Below are 24,478 nucleotides of genomic sequence, written 5' to 3' on the forward strand. Positions count from 1 at the left end.
CGTGACCATTATCTCAATTTTCTCAGGGTCCCCTAAAGATGCTGTCACTCCCCCAGACAACAGGAAGTAATTTTAAGAACACCACATCCACATTCCCAAGAGGTGGGGTAGGTAGCTTTAATAATTCTGTGGATTATAGATATTGTCATTATTTGAGGGGCAATCGGTTGCAAATTGTTACTGGTCGTGGTAAGGGAGGAAACTCAGCCAGGAAGGTTAGAATCAGGAATCTCTTTCTAAAAAGAAAAAAGACAATATAGGAATAACAGAATAAAAGGATAAATTATTGAATCTGATTTAAACTAAAAAGCAACCACCAATCTCAAATATTTTACATTGATATGGAGTTTTGTATATTGATACAAATTTAAAGTAATTTTTGTTAGAACATACTCTATATATGTTTCTACACTTATTTAAGATATTTTCATATATTGATACAAATTTAAGGTTATTTTTGTTATTATATATACATATATACATATTTATAACATTTCTACTCTCGTTTAAGGTATTGCACCTATGCAGCTCATTTAAAAATGTAATGTAAAGTTCTCATCCTTAAACATTTTTATAATAAACCATTTAGGATAATTAAGAAATGCAGGTTAGTAGTTAGTCATCTATAACAATCAAACTGGTAGTCATGTTAGGTATGTTTTTAAGGACATACACAAATATATCTTAGATAAGTAGATGGTCTTCAAACACTTCAAAGACCTGTAGAATATGGCATTTTAAATGTTTTGATAACATAAGGCTTTTCATGACAGTGAGACATGTCTGCTCCTGGCAGCACCCGTTTACTTCAAAAAAGGATGATGGGCATCAAAGAACCTCCATATGGAGTTTGCTTTTTATGTGGCAAAAGTTAGCTATTAGGCAAGAAACTGCCCTTGCCTTGACTGTTGACAGTATGCTGTCCAAACTGGACAATCAGGAAACAAAAGAAAGCAACTACCAAACTTTGCCAAGACAAGGTAGGGGAGACCTTCAAAATTCCTGCTTCACTGAAAAATCTGTCAGATAGTCTAGGGGGGTAGGCTGAAGACAGATGCCCGAACATTACAGAGAAAGACATGCTACATGATCTGCCCTGAAAGCCTCCCTGAGCACTGGCTTTCATAACATCAGAAGGCGCTGTGCAAGCTGCCAAAGGAGAAAAACAGTCAATAGTCCTACCCAGCTGTGACCCTATAAACCACAACAGTGGCCAGCCCTACGAGATACTTCTGGAGTGTAATAGTGGCACTCTTATCTTAGTGGCAACCAACAGCTAGCTAACTGGCCTCAGGCTGGCCTTGAACTCACAGAGATCCATCTGCCTCTGCCTCCCTAGTGCTGGGGTTAAGGTCATGGATCTTAAAGGAAAGCTTACTATCACTACCTTACTAGACCAGCATAATTCCTAACTGCATTCTAAATACTTATTCTCTTGCCCACAGATAAGTGTAATTCTCACCTCTCAGAAAGAAGTTCCTCTTTGCAGCAGATGACAACCATCACAGAAAACTACAACTTGTCAAAATACAGAGAACAATTGCTCATGGCATGCCCAGCCCCAATGAATGGTTTTTGGGTAGTTGGGTTTTGTTTGTTTTGCTCTTTGGGAACCTGCCACTCAGCTTCCAAATAAATACACAGAGACTTATTCTTACTTATGAATGTCCAGCCTTAGCTTGGCTTGTTTCTAGCCAGCTTTTCTAACTTAAATTATCCTGTTTCTTTTTAACTACGTTTTTGCCTCTGGGCATTTTACCTTTCTTTATTCTATATATCTTTCTTTCCTTCTTACTCCATGGCTGGCTGTGTGGCTGGATGGCTGGCCCCTGGTATCCCCCTCTCCTTTTCTCACTCCTCACTCTTGTCCCTAGATTTCTCCTCCTATCTATTCTCTCTGCCTGACAGACCCACCTATTTCTCCTGCCTATTTATTGGCCATTCAGCTCTTTATTAGAACAATCTGATGTTTTAGGCAGGCAAAGTAACACAGCTTCACAGAGTTAAACAAATGCAACATAAAAGAATGCAACACATCTTTGCATCATTAAGCAAATATTCCACAGCATAAATGAATGTAACACATCTTAAACTAATATTCCACAATAGAGAGATTGGGAAGCAAAGAATATATCTGTGAAAGAATATAGAGGGCATTGTTTCTGGTACATGGAAGCAAATGCAAGTTATGTGAAAGTTCTACTACCTTGCAGAATGGTGTGTTCCTAACATCGACTTCAGATGACCTAAGAAGTGGCTCTCAGCAGCTTCAGGGAGGAGCCTAAGGACTGCCTTGCAGGGCTTGTCACTGCTATGGGTCAGTGGCTGCTGAATGCTCCCTCTTTTTTCTCTGTAAGTGGGAGCTTTTGTAGTAGTTTTCCAATTCAATTGTGTAGTGTTAACTTTCTTCTCCTTTAAGAGTCTCATCAGAGAGGAGTAAGATGGGTACTCACCTTGGGCCATTGAGGTTACTATAACAAAAGACCACAGACCAGTGATTATATAAAACAGAAATTTCTTTTCATAGTTCCATAGGCTGGGAAGTCAGAAACCATGGTGCTGGCATATGTAGTACGTGGTCAGGTTCATGGAGGTGCCTTATTATGTCCTCGTGTGGCAAAAGGTGGGAAATGCTCTCTAGTAAACACTAATCTCATTCAGAAAGACATCCCCCCTATGATCCAATCACCCATCCAGAGCTTGAGCTCCACCTTCTAATATCATCACACTGAGGATTAGGCTTCAACATAAAAATTCTGAGAGGGACACAGTTTATAGTGAAGAATCTACACCCAGGCAAGTTACGCCCATGCTGTAATTTTGGCCACACCACACTCAAATATCTGGCCATTTCAATGACTGGAGAACCAAAATTGTCATCTTCATCAACATGGACATGGTACAGCAAAAAAAAAAATTCTTTGAAATTAGCAATAGTCCAGGTAAGCTGCTCCCCCCCCCCTCCCCGCTCAATACCAGACAATCCAAGTGGCTGGCTGTATTTTGCACAAACGTCACTGCATTCATTTGCTGTCAGAAACTGTGGTATCATAGTCAGGGTGCAGGCTGTACCCAGAACCCCTAAGCCAATGGCCAGTTCACATAATGTATTCTCCAAATTAGTCAGTGTGCTGGGAGTAAGTGAACTCAAATTTTACTTCTGACTCCTGCTTGTGCCTGAGAGAAATTATTGCTCTCTTCAAATGAATGCTTCAAATATATGTTCTGGGACAGATCTAGTTTGCAGGCAAATGGGAAGGTAGAGAGATATGCTGTGTTTGAACTCTTTTGGGGCATGTAAAAAGACAGTTGCCCCTGTCCTGTGTCCCTGTGGCAGACCTATAAAGAGATTCAAGTAAATAATATGTCTTTGGGCTGATTTCATTCCCATAATTACTGTTGGATAGGAAATAGATTCTTTTAGCTGAGTAACTTGTCCAAATGATAATTAAAGCTGACACCAAGTCCTCAGTTAGAAACAGAGCCTAATACAAAAAGGCAGATTCCTCCGAGAGATCTACCAGGAGGTAAAATTCACCAGGTTTATGACATTCAGTGGCACTGAAACACTACACTGAGAAGTGTGCAAAGCAGACACATAACTGTGTGCTCGTGTAGACAGGACAGCTTGTTCTTCATAGAGGCCGGGTCATGCTTACCATTGTAAGCACCAAGGCGAACAACATTTCATTTCCACACGTAAGGCCTTGGCACAGACAGTCAGATGAGGCTCTAACAGAGCCCTAAAAGGATGACAGTCATTCTTCCTTCTTATTTCCAAGTTTTGGATAATTTCTCAAAAGATTTTAATGAAGCACCTTTCTCTTAATTCTAAAATAATGAGTATAATCAGTACAAGATAAAATATTGAGCTGTGATATAAACTGTGCAAAGTGACAATTAGCCAGCCTCCAATCTCAGACTCTAAAGAAGCAAGTTCTTGTTGCTGCTGTAAAAAACCAGAGCTTGTGATCTCCCTAACCAGAATCCCAGCCTCATGCCAGAGCCAGCTCAAGGGGAATGGTTGTCCCCAACAAGCAACCTTGCAGAAAGCCCCTGTCTCAACCCAAACCTCCCAGTGCCAGCCTCAATCAGCACTGTGTAAGGCCTGTGAAAACAACACCAGTCACTTGACAGAGAAGCTTCTCTTTTCTCTCATCATGCAGTACCTTTCTCCTCTCCTTTTCTCACTTCTTATTCCCTCAACTCCCCTTTCCTAACCCAACTTTCCACAGTTCCAACTCCATATGCACTGGAGGCCTGAAATCATGTGTGTTTTAATCCTTGGGCAGTGAAGACCAGAATTTCAAACAAACAAGCAAAACAGTATACTGAGAATACCTAAGAAGAAAGACAAGTAGATGGTTACTAGTCTGGTGGCAACAACCAAAGTCAAAGTCAGTAGGGGGGACAGCCCAGACTGGCTTGTGGACATTTTGGGGAGGCTAACACCAGCTGTTGTATGCAGAATTGCCAGGTGTGCAGTCACTGCCACGCAAATCACTGTCAGGCAACACTCGTTGGTCGAGGTTCTACAGTGTGTTACAGCACATACAGGTTCTGTGTGTGCGCAGCATTCCAGGGCTCCAGGTCGGAAGGCAGCTGTGCTGGCCACCACACTATCTATGCCACATCAGTGCGACAATTTGGCCACACTTGTGAAGATTCCTAATGGGACCAGCTATATTTGCTAGTCACTTGTCAATGGCCTTCCCTCCACAAGGATCTTGAAGGCTGTCCTTCTTGTGGTCCTGGAGAAGATTTTTGGGAGGTGGGGACAGGGAGTTATACTATGACAATACCCAACCTGGGCTTAACCCTGCCCCACTGCTGTTGATACTCTAGGTGTTTGTAATTCCTTGAACTTGTCAACCCTGTCTGCTATACGATGTGTTATGGAGTGCACTTCCTGCCTCATCCTACCAGTTTGCACAGCTCCCCCTCATCTGCCAAGTCTCGGTCACATGGCACCCTCTAGGAAAGTCTTCTGGCACCACATAGACATGTTGGTCTTTCCATGCATTCTCACACCACAGTGTGCTGGTTCAGCTTGTGAGTACAACCTTACCCAAAGTGTTTCACTCCGACTCCGTCTGTTATTAAATCAACTCGGCCACTAGGAATGATAGTGAACACTCTTAGATCCAGTACTGGCTTTGATCCCTTTCGGTTATCCCACTGTACCTCAAAGCATTCTTCCTCATTAACTATGGAATGCTGGGAATGACCTTTTGATCATCTACCGACAGCCTAAGACACATGTTTCAGAGGAGAATGTAATTTCTCAGGCCAGTTTGTCAGTCAGTCAGCATCATCGTTCATGCATCAGCAGTGACCAGGAGGGCCACAAGAGCCCTAGCAAGGTCAGCAAGTACAAGGATTTGTAGGAAGCATGTGACTCAGAAGCAGCGTAGACTCTTCTTCCTCTCCTGGAGCCCTCAGAAGCTCACTTCACCCACAATATCACTGTCTTTCCAATTGTTCTGAACAGCAAGCTAAGTTTATGCTTAATGCATTAGGCAGGTTGTTGTCCAATAGCAGACGGAAAGGATGAGACTAAGCCAACTTCTAGATCTTTAGACCCACACACATAAACTGATATGAGCACAGGTAAGCCACACGGAATGAAGGAAGTGGTAAAACTGACCACACAAGGGGTTCTTGGGACAGCCTTACTTGAGATGGTTCTTTTGAGTCTTCACCCAAGTTGACTACTTATCAGGAGCCCACACCAGGCCTTCTCAGATTCCTACAAACACCACCAGAACTGTTACCATCTTTTCCTCTCAGTGCCCGTGGTTTGTTTTCCACACGTTTCCTCTACCAATGAGCCCTGTGAAGGTGCCTCCCACTTGCCTCCTCTGAGGCAAAGAACTAGATTTACCGATCCATTTTGGTCATTCTTTGCCTCAGAAGAGGCAAGGGGAAGCCAAGTTCTTACTCCACCATGGTAATCAGTGTCTGTGGAGACAGAGAGGGGGGAAGAGGTAAGTGGGGAGGGTTGGTGGGTCTCAGATGGGGGACAGGAGGCAGGGTGGAGGGAGAATGTGTGTCTCACTGGGGTTACATTTTGTTTGTTGTTAGGTTGTTTTGTTTTAAGGAATCTGGGAATGTCACCAAGAATTCTATTACTTTTTTTTCCCTAAAAGGGCACCTCAAACCTAGTTCTCACAGCCTAGGAAAGGGACACTGAAGGTAACATTTGCTTTCTTTCTGCCCCTCACCCCAGGCTTTGTCCTCTAATAAACACAAGGACCACATTTTTTCCATTTTATGTTCATGGATTTATGTGAGATTTTTTTCCTGCTTTTCTGTTGTTACTGTTCCTTGGTGTATAGTGAACGTAGCCAAAATCCCCACTTTTCTTCAAGGCAGGCAGACGTGTCTGGCCAATTGAAATGGAGTGGGTAGGGATGTCGTAGCCTTGATGCAGGGAGAGGTAACTGGAGTCATGGAGAAGTGAGGGTTTCTGAGGATGGTAGATGAACGTTCTGAGAACTGAAAGAATGTGGGACTGACTGCCAGACCAAGGGACTGAAGCCAAATTCATGCCAAGGGAGCCAAGTGGAGGCAAAGCTGACTTTGGGCCAAAGTCAGGAGACCCGAAGAAGGAAAAGACAGCATCGCTCGCTGAGGCCAAAGTGAAGGCTGGCCGGAGTTCGGAAGAAGAGAAAAGAACCCTCAGGTAGAGGCTCCAAGCAGAGAGGACTTCAGAGCCAATCCAAACATAGAAGCTGGCTGCTGGAGCAATGTCACTGCTGCCGTCAACAACACTTGGCACCGAGCACAGGCTCCAAACTCAACATTAATTCAAAGCTCAGTTTCTGCTGGGGACAACTTTGAGGTTGTGGGGCAGAATGGCAGCTGTGTTCAGAGGGAAGAGTGGGGTTCTCTGAGACCGGGCTCGGCCTTGAGAATGTACCAGAGTCCCCATGAGGATCTGATTAAGAGGACTAACATGTCATCCTTGAGTGTGCCAGCTCAGCAGCATCAATTAATACCTCTGCATCTTGCTGTTTGGGTACCATGGCCAGGAAGACTTAAATCTCAGGGCAGCTTCAATGAGGCCAAATTGTCACTCTCACATTCCTCCTCCCAATGCCTGCTGTTCCTAGAGTTGGCAGAATTAGATCAAATAGAAAAGTCTGTGTTAAAATTAACGTATTATTCAGAGATGTCGAGTTCTCCTTTAGTCATATAATGGGGATTAGTTCCAGGATGCCATAGTCGGTAGGTACACAAGTCACCTATAGTATGTAAATGTAACAAGCATCCTCCATATGCTTGAAATCATTAGCTTACTTATAGCATGTAATACAGTGTAAATAGATGCTATCTGTTCTGTGTTGATTAGGGGATAATGGCAAGGAAAAAAAAGCATACATAGTTAGCTAACACTTTCCTCCAAATATTTCAATCTATGGTTGGATGAATTCGACCCACTGATAGAGTGTTTATTGTACAGATCTAATATAATTCCTATAAAAATTTCAAGAGCATTTGCCACAGAAATGGGGGATCCATAACTTCATGAGGAGTCACAGAGGATCCTAAACAACACAAGCAATTTTGACAAAGCAAGAGAAACTAATAATTCTTGATTTAACTATGTCACAAAGCTATAGCAACCAAAACAGTATGGTTTGGATATAAAAAGAGACATAGACTGATGGGTCTGTATTGAAATTCCAGGAAGGATATTCTATTTAATAAATGTTGCTAGACAACACTGAATATCCAATTTACACAAAAAAATGAATAAAATTAGATCAGCATTTTATATCACTTACAAAATTAACTCAAAGCAGACCAAAGGCTTAAATGTAAGTCTATAAAATTCTTACCAGAAAGTATAGAGGCAAAGCTCCTTGAAATTGGAGGATGAATATATCATACACAGCTGTAATCCCAGCACTTGAGAGACTGAGCCAGGAGGATGACAAGTTTGGAGTGAGTATGAACTATATCCTGAGACCCTGTCTCCCCAAACCAAAAGAAACAAAGATTCTGACAATACATTTTTAGTATGACCCCAAAGGACAGCCAGCAAAAGAAGTAACAAAGGTGGAATGATATCAGACTAAAAAGCTCCCCATAGCCAGGCAAATAATCTGCAAAATGTACCCATGGAATGGGAGAAACTGTTTGTAAATGAGGTATCCAGCATGGATTAGCTTCCAAAAGTCAAGGTGTCCTGATTTTCAAATGGGAACTTACAGTTCCCATCCACTCCACCAGAAAACTCTTCTATCTGAAAAACAAGCCCAACAAAGTAGCAGGATGCAAAACCACCTCACAGAACTGGGTAACCTTCCTGTATACCAATGTCAAACTGCTGAGAAAGAAATCAGGCTGGGGGTGAAAATCCCATTCATAATCACTTCAAACAACAATAAAATAAAACATGTAGGAATAAAGACAACTAATGTGAAAGGTTCAACAATAAAACGTTTATGACTCTAAAGAAAGAAATTTGAGAAGATGGGAACCCTTTTATACTTACCGGCTGGCAGAGTCAGTATTATGACAATGGCTTATATTACCAAAAGCCACATATAAATTCAGTCCAGTCTCCATCAAAACTGCAAATATGTTCTTCACAGAAATAGAATAAAACAGTCCTAAAGTGAGGGGGAAGATGAATCTTAGATGATGTTGGTAAAATGTAAACTGGTTAGCCTCTGAAAGTCAATGTGTAGTTGTCCTTAAATACTAACGCCCAAACTAGCATATGACCCAGCTGCACCATGCTTGGGTATATACTCAACCGACTCCAGGTCAGTTTTCCACAGAGATATTTCCATGTCCATGCTTATTTCTGTTCTATTCGTAGGACCTAAGAAATGGAGCCAGCCTAAGTGCTTATCAATAGACAAATGAATAAAGAGAATGTGACACATACACACAATGGAATTTTATGCAGCTGTGAAGAAAAATGAGATCATGACATTTCAGGAAAACGAATAGAAATGGAGATCATTATGTTATACTAAATAAGTCAGACCTAGGAAAACCAATAATGAGTTTTCTCTTGTATGCAGACTCTAGGTGTGTGTGTGTGTGTGTGTGTGTGTGTGTGTGTGTGTGTGAGAGAGAGAGAGAGAGAGAGAGAGAGAGAGAGAGAGAGAGAGAGAGAGAGAGGCAAAAAGGAAACTATAAGAGACAACAGTGCAAAACTCATAAATCAAGACACTTTGTAACTACATCAGCTGGAACAAAATACAGTCACCACAAGCAGGGGATCTCGGCTGCTGTTTCAGATGCTGTCTATGACATTCTTAGCTCTTGGTTTGGCAGAAGCTGGGAGTCTATTCTACATTCCAAAGAGATTTACCTAGTGTAAATGCAATGCTCCATAAGCAGGGAAGTCGAGGGCTTTATGGGTAACTGGGCCCTAAATGGCTAGCTCACTGTAAGAGGAACAAGAGAACCTTGTGCAAAATGGGTCACACATTAGCCAGTCCTCACTCCCACACCCAGAGAACGAGTGCCCCCTGTCACACCAAGTAAGTCATGAATGCTCCTTGCCCTTACCTCTGTCACATACAGAAGTCACAGAACCAGGCTCTCTCTACCTCCTAAGGGATCTTAAAGGAAAATACTTTGCTTTGTCTCAGGGGCTGACTGCATTAGTAATAAGCCTTTTGCCTGCAGGTTGAGTTGACTCAGCACCTCTCTCTTATCTCTTCTTTCTAGATATAAAATGTTACACCTGGTATTGAAACCCAGGATTGAGAGCTACCTTTGCGACTGGTCATGATGTGGGAGGGTTCCCTACCCTTGCTACCATGTCCTCTACACCCATTACCATTACCAGGACTCTTATCATCCATCACCACCAGGCCTTTTGCCCTCTACCAGGGTCCATCACCAGTGGGCCTTTGCTGTTCTCCAGTACTGGAATTTTGATGAACATTGGACCTTTGTTTTCATTCAATGAGTCTCCCACCAGAACCCCTTCCAATCCCGCTGACCATACACCATAATCCCTATCACTAGATCAAGAGCTCTTCCAGACTTTCCCTGGGCTGTCTGAGTCCGCAACAGAAACATGGCCTCCATCTACCACAGTGGCATGACCACATTTCCCAAAGGGGACCTGAATGAGGAAGGTGTGCAACTCCTCTGCTCCCTGATCTGGTGGGCTTGCCAGACTCTCTGAGGAGAGCTACTCAGTCTTGCTCACCCAAACACTTCTCCTTGGTTGCCTTCTTTACAGCCTTAAAATTATTTCTCTTGAGAACAATATTAACTGTAAAAATTAACACTTCTCCGCATGGATCACTCGCTTCAAGTCTACACTCCGTTGGTCCTACCCAGACTCTTTTTGAATCCAGAACCACTATTTCTTCTCTCCAGGTTCCTCCAGCTGGCTCCACCTAGACCTGCATTCTCTGTCCCTTCACAGCGGACTAAGGCTTCTACCTACTCTAAGAAACTCCTACGCTTTCTTTCCTCTGACAACTGAGAAGCACCAGCTTTCTCCCCTCCCTGCCTTCTGCTTCTGACACTCCTCCTTTTCCCACCAAAGACCAGCTCTCTCAAGTTCTCTGGGCCTTCCTGCTGCAGGCTGGGGTCGGGCCACCCCGGCCAAGGCCACTGGAGCTGAGGGGATGTCAGGTCCTTCTCCCTCTCTGACCTTCCCTAGCTTGAAAGGGGTCTGGATCCTTTCCTGTTGATCCTAATCTACACACTGAAAAATTCCAACACATCTTACATTCCCAACAGTCTGGCTTTCTAGGATGTTTATGCCATTATCTTCTTTTCTCCCACGCCAAAAGGAAATGTGTGTGTGTGTGTGTGTGTGTGTGTGTGTGTGTGTATGGATGAGCATGTGTGTGTGAGCATGTGTATGTGTGTGTATGTGTGGTATTATGTATGTATATATGCATGTATGTGTGGTGTATGTGTGTGTATGTGTGTGCAGTGTGTATGTGTGTATGTGTGGTATATGTGTGTGTGCATGAGCATGTATGTTTGTGTGAGTATGTGTGTATGTGCATGAGCATGTGTATGTGTGCAGAGCATGTGTGTGTGTGATGTGTATATGTGTGTGTGCATGAGCATGTATGTGTGTGTGAGCATGTGTGTGTGTGTGCATGAGCATGTGTGTGTGTGTGAGCATGTGTGTGTGCATGAGCATGTGTGTGTGCATGAGCATGTGTGTGTGTGTGTGTGTTACATGGGCTTTGCTTTTGCAGACTCTTCATACTCAGAACCCCCACCATGAACCTGTAGAAACAGGTTCCTCTGCCAACCCTACGTGAAATTATTAGCTCAACTCTCCTGATGTGTACCACTTTCTAACCTGACTGATGGATAGGGTCCAAGAAAGCACCCAGAGGCTGTTGAGAGCCTGGCATCCTGGGGAACTGCCCTACGGAGGCTCTCGAGTACACCAAGTCAGATCCTAACTCTCAAATGGGAAGACTACTCATTTTTTGAAAAATAACTTTTACACAATATATTTTGACCATGTTTTCCTCTCCCCCAATAATTCCCAGATCCTCCCTGTCTCCATATATACCCAACCTGAGTTTCTTTTTCTCTTTCTCTCTCTTTCAAAAATAAAAACAAACCATGAAACAAAAACAAAAAAATATGAAGCACACATAAACACCCCCCCTCAAAAACACAAAAATGAAAATCAAAATAAATAAACAAAAGACCAACAAGACAAAAAAATGCCAAAACCAAGCGAAGTGAAACAAAGGGGCCCAAAGAGACCATGGGTTCATTTTGTGCTGACCCGCTACTCCTGGGGTGTGGTTGATACACCCAGTGAGACTCACTGGAGAAAACCGATTTCTCCCTTTGCCAGCAGATGTCAATTGTGGGTAGTTTCTCTTTTAGGGGAGGGACTTTGTGTCTACTTCTCCGTCTTAGTACTGGGACCCCATCTATCTTGAACTTATGAAGGACTTGTGTGGGGTCATGCTCTCTTTGAGTTCATATGTACATCAGTCCTATTGTGTCTGGAATACATTGTTTTCTTGGACTCATTTGTCTCTTCTGGCTCTTACAGTCTTTCTGTCTCTTCTTCTGCATCCCTCCCTAAGCCTTGACGGTAAGAGGTTTGATGAAAACATCCCATTTAGGACTGAGTTGTCCCAAATCTCTCATTCTCTGCACCCTGTGCAGTTGTGGGTTTCTGTGTTATTTCCTATCCGATGCAAGAAGCTTCTCTGATGTGGGTTGGGTGAGGCATGGGTTTATGGGTAAAGCAACATGTCACTAGGAGTCATTTTATTGCTGTGCTCCTTTTACAGAATAATAATAGTAAGTTTTCCTCTGGACCCTTGAGCTGTCTCATCTCAGGTTCTCGGTCACTTTAGCAGTGTCAGGTATGGGTTTCATCTCATGGAGCGGGCCTTAAATCCAATCAGAAAATGGCTCGTTACTCCCATAACATTTGTGACCATTGCACCAATATTTCTTTCAGGCAGGTTGCTACTATCATAGAATTCATAGCTGTGGTACTGGTGCTTACTTTTCCAGTAGCATGCAGAGTACCTTCCAGTACCATGAACACTAGTCAGTAGGGTGGAAACTTCTAGTTAGGCATCAGCTCAACTTCTTTGTGTTCAATGACATAAGCAAGCGTTCTCTTCATCAATAGAACCTTACCATCAGGTAACCAATAGCCTTGGAAATAGCCTGTGATGTTTGGGGGGTGGGGGGAGGGCATTCCATAAGGACCCTTTAGCCAATGACTCAACAAGATATAGCCCATTGTTGATACTGAAAGTTTTACTTGGTAGCATAAGATGTCCAGTTGGGACATTGTCTCTCCTATTACCTAGTGACTCACTTTAGATTCCTTTCACATATGCATATATTTTAGGAACCTTCTACAGTAGTAGATTTCCATGTAGTTTCTCAAATGGCCATTGGTGTTAGTTGTCCCTCTCCATGTTCCCTCTTTAATCCTTCTTTCCCATTTCCCTCATATTTAATTCTCCTACTCTAGTTTTCCCTTCATTTCTTCATAACATTATACTCTATTTCCCCTTTCTTGGGAGATCTTCTCTTTCCCCTACATTACTAAGTACCTATCGATTGTGGTTATTTGGTTTATAAGCACACATATTGAAAGCTTAAGAGCTGAAATACACATATAAGAAAAAATGTACAATATTTGTCTTTGGGGATCTGGGTTACCCCACTCAGGCTAATTTCTTATAGCTCCATCCTTTTACCTGCAAATTTCATAATTTCATTTTTCTTAACAGCTGAATAATATTTCATTATATAAATGTACCATATTTTCATTATTCATTCATCAGTTTATGGGCATGTAGTCTGTTTCCAATATCTGGCTATTACAGAGAAACAATGAACATGGATGTGTACATATCTCTGTAGTAGGATGTAGAGTCATTGGGTTTATACCTGCCTTATCTAGGGTTTTTATTGTTGTGAAGAGATACCATGACCATAGCAATTCTTATCAATGAAAACATTTAATTGGGGCTGGCTTACAGTTTCAGAAGTTTAGCCCATCATCATTATGGCCAGAAGCATGGCAGCATGCAGGCAGACATGGTGCTAGAGAAGGACCTGAGAGTTCTACATCCTGATCCACAGGCAACAGAAGTATACCACACTGTGCATAGCTTGAACATATGAGACTTCAAAGCTCACCCCCAAAGTAACACACTTCCTCCAACAAGGCCATACCTACTCTAACAAAGCCACACCTCCTAATAGTGCCACTTCCTATGGGGGCCATTTTCTTTCAAACCACCACAGTGCCCAAGAGAGGTATAGCCAGATCTTAAGGTAGCTCTATTCCCAGCTTCTTGAGGAACCCTCACACTGATTTCCATAGTGGCTGTACAAGTTTGCACTCCCTCCAGCAATAAGTAAATGTTCTCTTTTCCTCACATCTTTGCCAGCCTGAGCTGTCATTTGTCATTTTCTTGATCTTGGTCATTCTGACTGCAATAAGTACTAATGTCATAATCATAAGACAACTAATAAAACTATTTTAATTTTTGAAAACAATAGATGGCAACTTCTTGCCCAACATTTCTTTTGTTTTCATCTCTGTGAACCAAAAGTCTTAATCTATGCACGAGGCCAACAGAGGTACCTGAGAGCCATAGGTATAGTCAGCTTCCTGTGTGTCTCTTGTTGCAGGGTTTCTCACCTCTTCTAAGCTAGTTAGGTTTCTGCCTCCCCTCTGCCCCCCCACACCCCCCTCAGCACACTACATAAGATGTTCAGGGGCTTGGTAATTGTTAACAGCAAGCATCTCCTTAGAGTCGGGATGTCAGAAAGGAAGATGACAGCTCTGAACAAAGTGTGAAGCCTGCTCCTGACAGGGTAGATCGGAACTACTGCTTGCCTATCCCAACGGCAACCCCACCATATGTGAAAACAGCTCCCAAAGGTCTAATATTTTTCATTCTGGTTCAAATGAATACATCCTGCTTATAATTATCAGGAGAAAACAAACTGTCTTTTTTTAATTCCCTAAGTGGGAACCATCGTTCTTTATTTTTTTTCCATGTATGGATAGCTGTTTCTATTGATATTTCATATCCTATCATGGGGCGGGGGTGGGGTGGGTTCTGATTCAGTGAGCCTGGTGTGAGGCTGGAAACCGTATTTCTCAGCAATAATCAAGTATAGCCAAAGTCCGGAGAGTGCGGTGAACAGCTGTAGCTCATACCAACGCATTCAGATGGTAGAGGCAGGATCACTGCCCTTGAGTGGACTTCTTTCATATCCCGGTAGTGCTGAGTTTAAGTCATCCCTAGAAGGAGCACTTCCTGGTACATGGTGTTGCATTAATCATTGTAGGTATATCATATGCAAACCTTAAACAGTGGATTAATATTAATATTAATATCTGCCATCACTCCCAGTCATTGGCTCTCTGGATTTTCTGACTGCAGAACCCAATCTTTCCAGGACTCTCTCTGAATCCTCATGCCTGCTACAGCTAAGGTGTCAAGCACAGGTTCTCAGAGCGTTTCCTTTGGAGCCTGCTGCCACTGGTTAACATCAAGGATCCCGATCAAATCTCTGTGTAACTCGCAAAGGCAGCACCATTTATAACAAGTCCTTCTGTGTCCCTCTCAGAAGATCTGCTTCAATATCACAGTGCATGTCAGAGGCACAAACTACAGGCTCCATCCTTCACACGACTTCCTTAATTCCAGACACCACACTTAAGGGAACTCCCAGGCCACTTGCATTTCAGATTGGCTTTAAATTTGGGAGCTCTTAAGATGTCTCAGGACTGTATTTCATGACAGTAATGCACAGAAGCAGGATATCACTGTGCTTGTGAACAGTTTTACTATGAAAGACAAAGGTCAGCATTGTGGGGGAACCACTCTCTGAGCCTAGCAACCATTACCACCCTAGCCAGAGCATTTGTGAGTCGTTGCAAGAGATCTTCAAGATCCTCCCCCGAGATCTGAGCCAGTTCCTCCTGTATGGCCCTCCCAGAAGTATGTCAATCTGCCCTGGCTGCAACATGCTGGTCTCAAGAGGTGCTGGTTGTTAGGAGGTTGGCTAAAGGGAGAATCCTGCCTGTGCAGTCACCGAGAAGTCATCTCTTTGGTGATGCAGCTGTTGGGGGTCACCCACACACTCCTGTAAGCAAGCCCAACAAACTCATTGTTTCACTAACCTAGACTTGGGTGGAATCCTTAGCCTGTCCTCACCAGTACCCTATCTGAGAAAAGTTTGTATAACAGAAACAGACAAACACAGAGACTCACAGCGCAGTCAGGAGGGACCACCAAGATGGGCGCTCCCTGTAGATAGGATGTGTCACTCCTCTGGCAAGTGGATGTGGTTCTGCAACTGGGAAGCTCCACTGAGCGTTAACCATGAGCAATCAATAATTGGCTGCATCGTTGAACTCAGCCAACATCCTAGCTCCTCCTTTGGAATCTGGTCAAAAGTTCCTTCCCTCACTCGGCTCTCTTCTCTTTCCTTCTCTTCACCCCTCTTTTTCTCTAGCCCCTGACCCTGTCTAGAGACACACATTATTTCACTCAAGAAATTCCAAGGAGAATAAAAGAACATGGGTCAGATGAATCTTTTTGTGTTCCACAATCATTCTAAGCAGATAACAGCAAAAAATGATGCTCTCTTCTTCCAGTAGGAACAGGAGAATTTAAAAAACTTCAGCGAGGGAAGGAGAAGGAGATCCCTGTCTTGTACTACGTTAGGAGATAAGTTCGTTAAAGTCTCTGTCATGGAAGCAACCAGGAAATGTCAAATGAAAGTCCCAACAGTTTATGACAGACACCAACAACCCTATGATCTGGACTCTGTGCTGAGGAAGCATTCAGAGACACACAGGGACCTACCTGCAATGGTGTTTGTCATGTTATTTATTGCTTCATAAAATTGAAAATATAAAAGCTCAGTGATATGGATGGCTCAGCATGAATAAATAATGACAATAGTAAATACCAAATTACACAATGAAATAACATGCATGTATTAAGAGGATTTCCATAGAATAATGAACAACAGAGAGACATGTTTAAGCCTGCATTTGGTGAAAAGGACCAGATTTTAAAATGGATATATTAACACCAGTGTTAATTGTTGCTAATTCTGAGAAATAAATTGTGAGTAATTATTATTTCTTTATATTTTTCTCTGATTTCTATAATGATTTTATTATCTGTCTAATCAGAAAAATGACATTGTAAAAGAAAACTCTCTGGATCACTTGTGGCCTGGTTGAATACAGCCATAAACTATAATCACATATTATCTTTCCCATTCAATAAAGTACATCTGGCAAGATCTTTACTTGGCACCAGTTCCTTGGACATTAACTTAAGAGAGCAGTTTGTGACTAAGAACAATACAGTCCCCAGCCTTTCAAAAGTTCATGTAAGTTTTCACAAGCTGTCCCTTTCCATAATTTGTGCAGAATTATGGAATTGTTCCTTGTTGTCTTCTCTGGCAGGCTCAGAGGACAATGTGACAGCTGATGCCAGCATGATGTTCCTTATGTACCCACCAAATCCATCCCACTCAGCTCTGACAGGCTGGTAAAGGACAACTGGATGATGAGGCTTCATCTTTCATTGCTGACCCATGGTCCCCAGAGGCTCCCAGAGCTGCATCCAGGAATCACCTTCAAGGAACGTGCACCTGCCTGCTGCCAAACACAAATATCTGCTGGTGGTGACCACTCCTGTTCTGCAATTCAAATCAGACCTGAGTTTGCGAGAGCATTTTTGCTTTTACACCTCATACTTCTGCAAAGACATGAACCACTTTTCCCCTAAGCCGAGAACTGTCCCCAAAGAACTAGCTCTCTATTAAGCGAGGACACTTCCTAACAGTACAGGCATTTCCTAAGTGGTGGCAATGGACATCCCCCAAAACAGTGTGGGGCTCCCCAAAGCAATTGGGTACCAAAAGCTAACAAGGAGAGTGGTTTTCACAGAGAAATCTATAGATTAGGAAGGATGAAAAGGAGGGATGCTTAGCACCAAAGCATAGTTAAGTTGGGTTTGCGTGGCAGAAGTCTGTAATCCTAACACTTGAGGAGCTAAGGCAGCTATGTGGGAAATCTGAAGCTTTCCTGTTTGATACCCCCACACTCACACACACACTCTCACACACACACACACCAGAACTTCACCAAACAAACACCAACAACAATCCACCCATAAATTCAAAACATAGAAGTAAAGCGCAAAAAAAAAAAAAACACAAAACACAGTTAAGTGGAAACACTGTCACAGCTATGAGTCCCAATTACTTATTATATATATCATTAAAACTAGGAGTAGCTGGAAATCCCCAAACATACATTAGTGGCACAGAGATGGAAATACGTACATATGTACAGTACATATACATGTATTGAAATATCATACCACGCTCCACCTATTGTTATGCATTACTCAAAAGATTTTTAATGTTTAGGGTAGTGTAAACACTAACTATCCAAACTGGATTGTTACAAATTATACATAAGTACTGAATCATCACACTTTACCACACAAATATGAATGACTAAAATAATTATTATTTGAAAAAGTCAATACTGAAAAATTAGCTATTTATCAACACAGGTGTCAGCAATTCTAAACAATGCCTGTAATAAAAATATTCTCTCTCTTTCACTAGACTGCTTTCTAAACTGTGATAATTGTTTTTGAAGCTTAGTAATGTGCATGTAAGCTGCTACCAATATAATTTTGTCACTTATTCTTCATGAACACAGAAGTTCATATAAAGCACTCCTTATTATGTCAGCCCTGACACACACCTACTCAGCCTCTTTCACTTTGTAACAATTCCTGATCCTGTGCACTACCAGGCTGCTCTTCATTCTACTCCTGTACTTCTGTACATGTCTGCCTTTACCCAGCATCCTGTGCTGCTATATATGCCTGCCTTTGCCCAGCAGACTCAAAGAATAAAAACAGGAGGTCTGTAGGGAGAAACTAGAGGCCAGAGGACAGGAAATTCAAGGCCACTCTGATGATAAGCTGTATTTAAATTGCAAAGCAGCTAAGTAGTATGCATATTTCAAAATGTGATAGTTTTGTTTGAATGTGCAAATTGCAGTTCACATCTGAAACATATTTTTATCAAATATGAACCACACTTTTAAATTGAAGATGGATGCTTTTAAGTATTTTTAAAGGATGTATGAAAAAACAATAATTATTATTGATTAGTTTGTGATTATTGCTGGAGACCTGCATGGAGAAAGAATTATAAAAATGATCTGTTGGGCTACAGGAGCATATATATATATATATATATGGTCTATCACTGTCCCAAGTCACAGATTCATGCCATCTTGTTATATTCTATTAGGAAAAAAAAAACCACTATTATTTTCTAAACCTGAATAATCAAGAACAATATGGAGAGGGGAGTAGGTGATTATATATATATATGGGAAATAGAAGAGATCTCCTGGGTGAACTGGGGGCAGGTAGGGGTGGGAACATGAAGGATTGGGTTGGGGGATGAATGGAGGGGGAGAATAATGAAAGAGATGCATTTTAGGGTCAGGTAGAGGCCTGATGCACGGGAAACTCCCACAAATCTACAGGGATGACCCCAGCTAAGGTTCCTAGCAATGGGAATGGGTAGCCTAGATTGGCCATCTCCTGTGATCAGATTGGTGGCTGCCCCAGTTGTCATCAGAGAGCCTTCATCCAATAACTGATGGAAACAGATGCAGAGACCCACAGTCAAGCACTAGGCCAAGCTTGGGGAATCCTGTTGAGGAGGGGAAGGAAGGATTGTACAAGCCAGGGGAGATCGAGGTCATCACCAGGGAACCCACAAACAACTAACCTGGGCTCATAGGAACTCACAGACTCTGGACCAACAGCTAGGGAGCCTGCATGGGATTGACCTAGGCCCTCTGCATATATGTGACAGTTGTGTAGCTTGGTGTACTTGTGGGACTCCAGGCAGTGGGAGCAGGGCCTGTTCCTAACACTTTGGCTGCCTTTTGAGAACCTATTCCTCATGCTGGGTTGCCTTGCCCAGCCTTGGTACAGGGGAGGAACTTGGTCCTGTCTCAACTTGATATACCATGCTTTGTAGACATCCATGGGAGGCCTGCCGCTTCTGAGCAGAAACAAAGGAGGGGTGGATTGGGGGAGGGAAGGGGTAGAAGAATGGTGGGGGGAGAAGATGGGAAGGGAGGAGGCAGGGGAAACTTTAGTCCAGATATAAAATAGATGGATAGATTTAATTAATAAAAAAATCTCAAAGAATAAATTTTAAAAATACATTTTAACCGTGGGAAAGGCTAACTAGATGTTCTGTGTGACACAGTCCTGGGAAGAGTGACGTAGTCAGGGTTGGAAGACTTAAGGAGCGCCTGGGGTTGGAGGAGAGTTTCGGCTATTGAACCTATTTACTAGTTTGGGTTTTTTGTTTGTTTTCTACCTTAGACAAGTCACATGCTCTCTTCAGACCTCCATTTTCACTTGTAAAATGGGGACTTAACAGTATGTATAATGCTATTTTGTGGCATTAAGTTATCCCACAGCTACCAGTGACAACATGGAGGAGGAGGAGGAACACACACTTCCAAAATGTGTAGCCAATGACCGATTAAATGGGTCTTAAATTTCTTCCCCTTAAAGCACCTTCCATTCTCTTGTCTTGACCCCGGACCACACCTCTAAGCCTCTAAACAGCGGTCACGTGCTTTATGGATAATGGCCATTCTATGAACTATAATGCACAAATCTGAACACCTCCTGCTTCCTAATATAATGTCATAGAAGAGGGGGATTTATTAGAATAACACAAAATCATCACAGACTCCCAGAGAGAGCTCTGAAGATCCTTGTGCATCCCTGAGTGCTCTATCCAAGGTAGGTAACCATAGCGACCTAATGTGGCTGAGGCTAGAACCCTGCCTGGCTCGCAGCAAATGTGGCCCATCCACTTCAGAAGAAGCTGTGTTTGACTTGAGCCTAATTCAGCTATTAACTTTTCCTAATCTTTTCATCAGCAGAGCCTTTTCTTGTCATTTTAATATTATCTCCAACACCTCCCCACCCATCCCCTAATCCTCACCTATCCCACCATCCCCCATCTCTACCCCTCCCCACCCTTCCACCCATCCTCCCATCCCCCATCCCTACCCATCCTCCCCCATCCCCACCCAGCCAGCCTTTCTAGACTTAACTCCTGGCATCTGTCTGAGTCACCTCCTTTTCCAGGGTCCTGGGCACTAAACATCCCCAATGTTCATTCATGCCAACAACCCACTTGTTCTCTCTGAGTGCTCATCTCATAGCTGCATCAATGTCCAACATCTGTTCCCAGAAGTCCTCTGCTCACGGATTTTTGTACACCTATGGACCAAATGACCCCTCACTGCGGTGAGTCCAGCAAAGTTCTGATTCCGGTCTGTTGCTTTGGAGTGTTACTGCCAATGTTCCCTGAAAGTTGGTGAAAAGTGTATTGAGGAACTCAATGACCACACAGGCTTGATTCAAGAAATGCAGAGCCTGCTGGTGGTCACTTCAAGGCTTGGGTAGCTGTAGGGCAGAAAGGGAAAAGTGGCATCCAGGCAGAAGATTTCTCCTTTTGGATTGTGGTTAGCCATTGCTGGGGTAGCTAGGGAAACAGTGGCTGAAAAAAAAAACATGTCAGGTGATAGATAAACTTCCCTCATGGCTGCCTTTACCAGGAAGGAAAAAAAATCTAGAAAACAAGTTACTTTAATCCCAGGAACCAAATGACTTTAGTTCCAGCTGTTGCCATTGCAATGAAATGATTCCTAACAACATTGTGCCTCACCCACAGGTCAGTGCCTCCCTCAGCCCACAGCAGAGAGGCTGCTTCTTGCAATAGATGTGAACTAATACAGAGTCCCACCGCTGGATAATGTGGAGAGAGGTAGAGACCTTGGAGCACTCGTTCCTAAACAGGATGTCTTCATCAGAACCACCCCCTCAAAGCTTAGAGATCTCTGTGGAAAAAGAGGCACAAGGATTGTAAGGGCCAGAGGTGATTAATGTGTCCAAGAAGACAGTGTCTTCTGGACACAACAGGACTGATGAGCAAATGAGCTCACAGAGACTATGGCAGCACACACAAGTCCTCCACGGTTCAAGCCAGACAGAGTCCTAACACTGGGGAGAGGCGGGGAAGAGACGGCAAGTCCCACCCTTAATAAGAAACTATCTGCAGTTCATACCTGCTAGCAAAGGAATAATCTGATTTCTTCACTGGAGGGTCACCGGGTGGGTATATTAACCACATTCACGCTCAGGAGCAGCTGGCCAACAGAAAGCAAACTCAATGGCATTTCTGTGGACTTTCTGTTTCATTTTGCTTTGTTTTGGTGTGTGTGTGTGTGTGTGTGTGTGTGTGTGTGTGTGTGTGTGTGTGTGTGTGTGTCTTATTGGTCTTTTGCCTATGCTGTTTTTGTGTTTGGGGAGGTGTTGTTTGTTTGTTTCTTGCTTTTTAAATTTTTGTTTCTTGCTTTTGAAAGAGAGAAAGAAAAAACATAAAGTTGAGTGGGTAGGGAGGTGGGGAAAATCTTGGAGGAGTTGGAAGAGGGTAAAAGCATGATCAAAATATATTGTACGGAAAAACTAATTTAAAAAATTGACCTGGACTCTGCAACTCCAAAGCATAAACAGCACTGAATTCTGATCCTGGCTTTAAGATCCAAACAGCTAATGTGGGTTTGAAGGCTTCCTGGGAATGGAAGAACCATGGGAAGGGAGGCTTCTGCTGTGGCTCATCTTTTCCCGCATGATTACATGTGCGAGCACATACACACACACACACACACACACACACACACACACACACACACACACACACACACATCTGGCTTGAGAGAGAACTGAGTGAGATCCACTGTCCAGAAAAATGAATACCTCAGCCTTCCTGAAATTGTCCTATGACTCTGACTTACCTCCAAGGATACTGTGTTGCTCCCAGCTCTGGCTTTGGAAGGTATCCTTCTTCTTAAGGCCTGCGGGCTGAACTGCATGTTGGCTCTGCAGAGGCCAGCCTATCTCCTAGTATTTTCTTCTCTGTGCAGACTGATGCAAGGCCCTCCTTGCCCTTGCCAATGTACCAGCCCTCACCCCTCTTCTTGCAGAGTTCCACAATGTCCCTTACAAGATACTGTGATGGCCAGGAGGTGGTGGCAAATGCCTTTGATCCCTGCTTTCAGGAGGCAGAGGCAGGTGAATCTCTGAGTTTGAGGCCAGCCTGATCTATACAGAGTGAGTTCCAGGACAGCCAGGGCTATGCAGAGAAACCCTGTCTCAGAGGGGGGGGGGGGTTGTGATGAAGACCCCAGAGATAAATGCACCATGGAAATCTCACTTTGGGAGATGGCAATTCATAAATCACAAAAAGGTCCAGGGAGGCTGGCATGTAGAACATTAAAACGTCAAGATTTTGATCCATGGTACTCAGAAAAACAAGCTCTGACAACCACAGCAGAAGTGTGACCAACTGTTGGGCCCAGCATGCCCTGTATTTGACCGTGGCATTAGCCCTTGTACTTTGTCCAATACCCAATGTCCACGACATCATACGCGGGGGCTCTGCCCTGAGTTCTGTCCGTTCTGCTGAGAGTGAGTAAGCAGGATCGTTCTCTAGTTGGGTTTCTGAGCTGTGAGGAAACCAGGACTCTACCATTTGTTGTGAAACAGTGTTTACCCAAAGCAGTCATTGACCCGACAGTGGGCACCCTCCTTCCCCAGTCTGTCTCCAGCAGCCGGGCACAGTGTATTCCTCTTTCTGCTACGAAGTTCACACTGAGGACGAGGCAAAGACCTTAAATGGGAAACCGGTAATGTAGGGCAGAAAAGGCTCCAAGGACATGGTGAAAAGTGGGCAACAGCAATGACTAGAGAATGACTTAGCAGGTAATATGGGCCAGAACAGCGGACAAACAGCCAGCTGTAGAGAGCAGAGTCATGAGGGCCAGTGGATGTTGGGACAGCATAGTGTTGACATGGATATTCAACACGGGTCAGGTGTCTAGTGCTGGACTTCGAGGGGTGGTGTGTGTGTGTGTGTGTGTGTGTGTGTGTGTGTGTGTGTGTGTGTGTGTGTGTGTGTTGTATGTATGTATGTGTTATGGGTCAGCACAAAACGTCTCTCACCAGATGTCAGGAAATCCAAAGTAAAGAGTGTTACATACCCATTCTTGACAGAGTGCCGCTTTTGTGTGGGCTTTGTATAAATATGGCCTTGAGGTCAGAAGACTTTGAGTCCTTGCCTTCACCAGTCAGGGTCTAATTAAACTACATGAAAACCTGAAAGAACTGTCTAGACTTTGCTTTGGGGCACTTGTTCATATCTGACTTTTTTTTTAAATCACTAACGTTAGCAGTCGCGAGGCTAAGCAATCTTTTGTTAGCCTAGCACTGGCTCTGCCGTAGGTGACAGCCCTGACGTGTGGGTCTCAGTAAGAATCACGTGTGCTGCTTTTCTTGATCCCACCGACTCTTCACTTGGACCCATACAAATATCCAAAGGGCAACTTCTTCAGCGTGAGAAGCACCACCATCTGGGAAGACTGACTGCGCATGTGCTGGGGGTCGGGAGGAGTGACTGCGCATGTGCCGACTGCTCCCCCTCCACTGCCTTCCCCATGCCTCACTCACCCTGCTTCAGTCCATGGACTGCTCTGAGCCCTTTCCTAGGCGAGCCACGCTGAACACTTGCTCTCCTGTGGCCACAGCTTGGCCGCTTCATGAATCAGCTCTCTCACAGACTTGCTCCAGCAGCGGACATGTATTGCTGGCAGTTGTGTGGTGCCTCCATTTCAGAAGCCAGATGGCTCAAAGGTCTCCAGTGACACAAAGTTGGGAGAAAAGGTGGAAGCTGAGAAGGATGGTGGTCAGAGTTGTGTAAACCTGTGAGCAGAGGAAGGCTCCGACACACGCACAGGAGAATGGGGCTAGGGACAGAGCCTGCTGCAAAGAAGCCTTGCTGTGGATCTTCTGGATCACTGAGCGCT

At 43.6% G+C, this 24,478-nt stretch overlaps 1 long non-coding RNA gene across 1 annotated transcript; it reads right to left on the reverse strand.

Annotated features, from left to right (window-relative positions):
- LOC121828845 (uncharacterized) lies at window positions 1-24,028 on the reverse strand. The gene is made up of 5 exons (XR_013050773.1): window positions 22,412-24,028; window positions 20,749-20,921; window positions 15,738-17,184; window positions 8,504-8,621; window positions 1-7,111 (listed from the first exon to the last, which is right to left on the reverse strand). It is a non-coding gene; the product is annotated as an uncharacterized LOC121828845 (long non-coding RNA).
- Between the last annotated feature and the right edge of the window lie 450 nt (window positions 24,029-24,478).

This window comes from Peromyscus maniculatus, chromosome 4 (assembly GCF_049852395.1).
Source record: "Peromyscus maniculatus bairdii isolate BWxNUB_F1_BW_parent chromosome 4, HU_Pman_BW_mat_3.1, whole genome shotgun sequence".
NCBI classification, from domain to species: domain Eukaryota; kingdom Metazoa; phylum Chordata; class Mammalia; order Rodentia; family Cricetidae; genus Peromyscus; species Peromyscus maniculatus.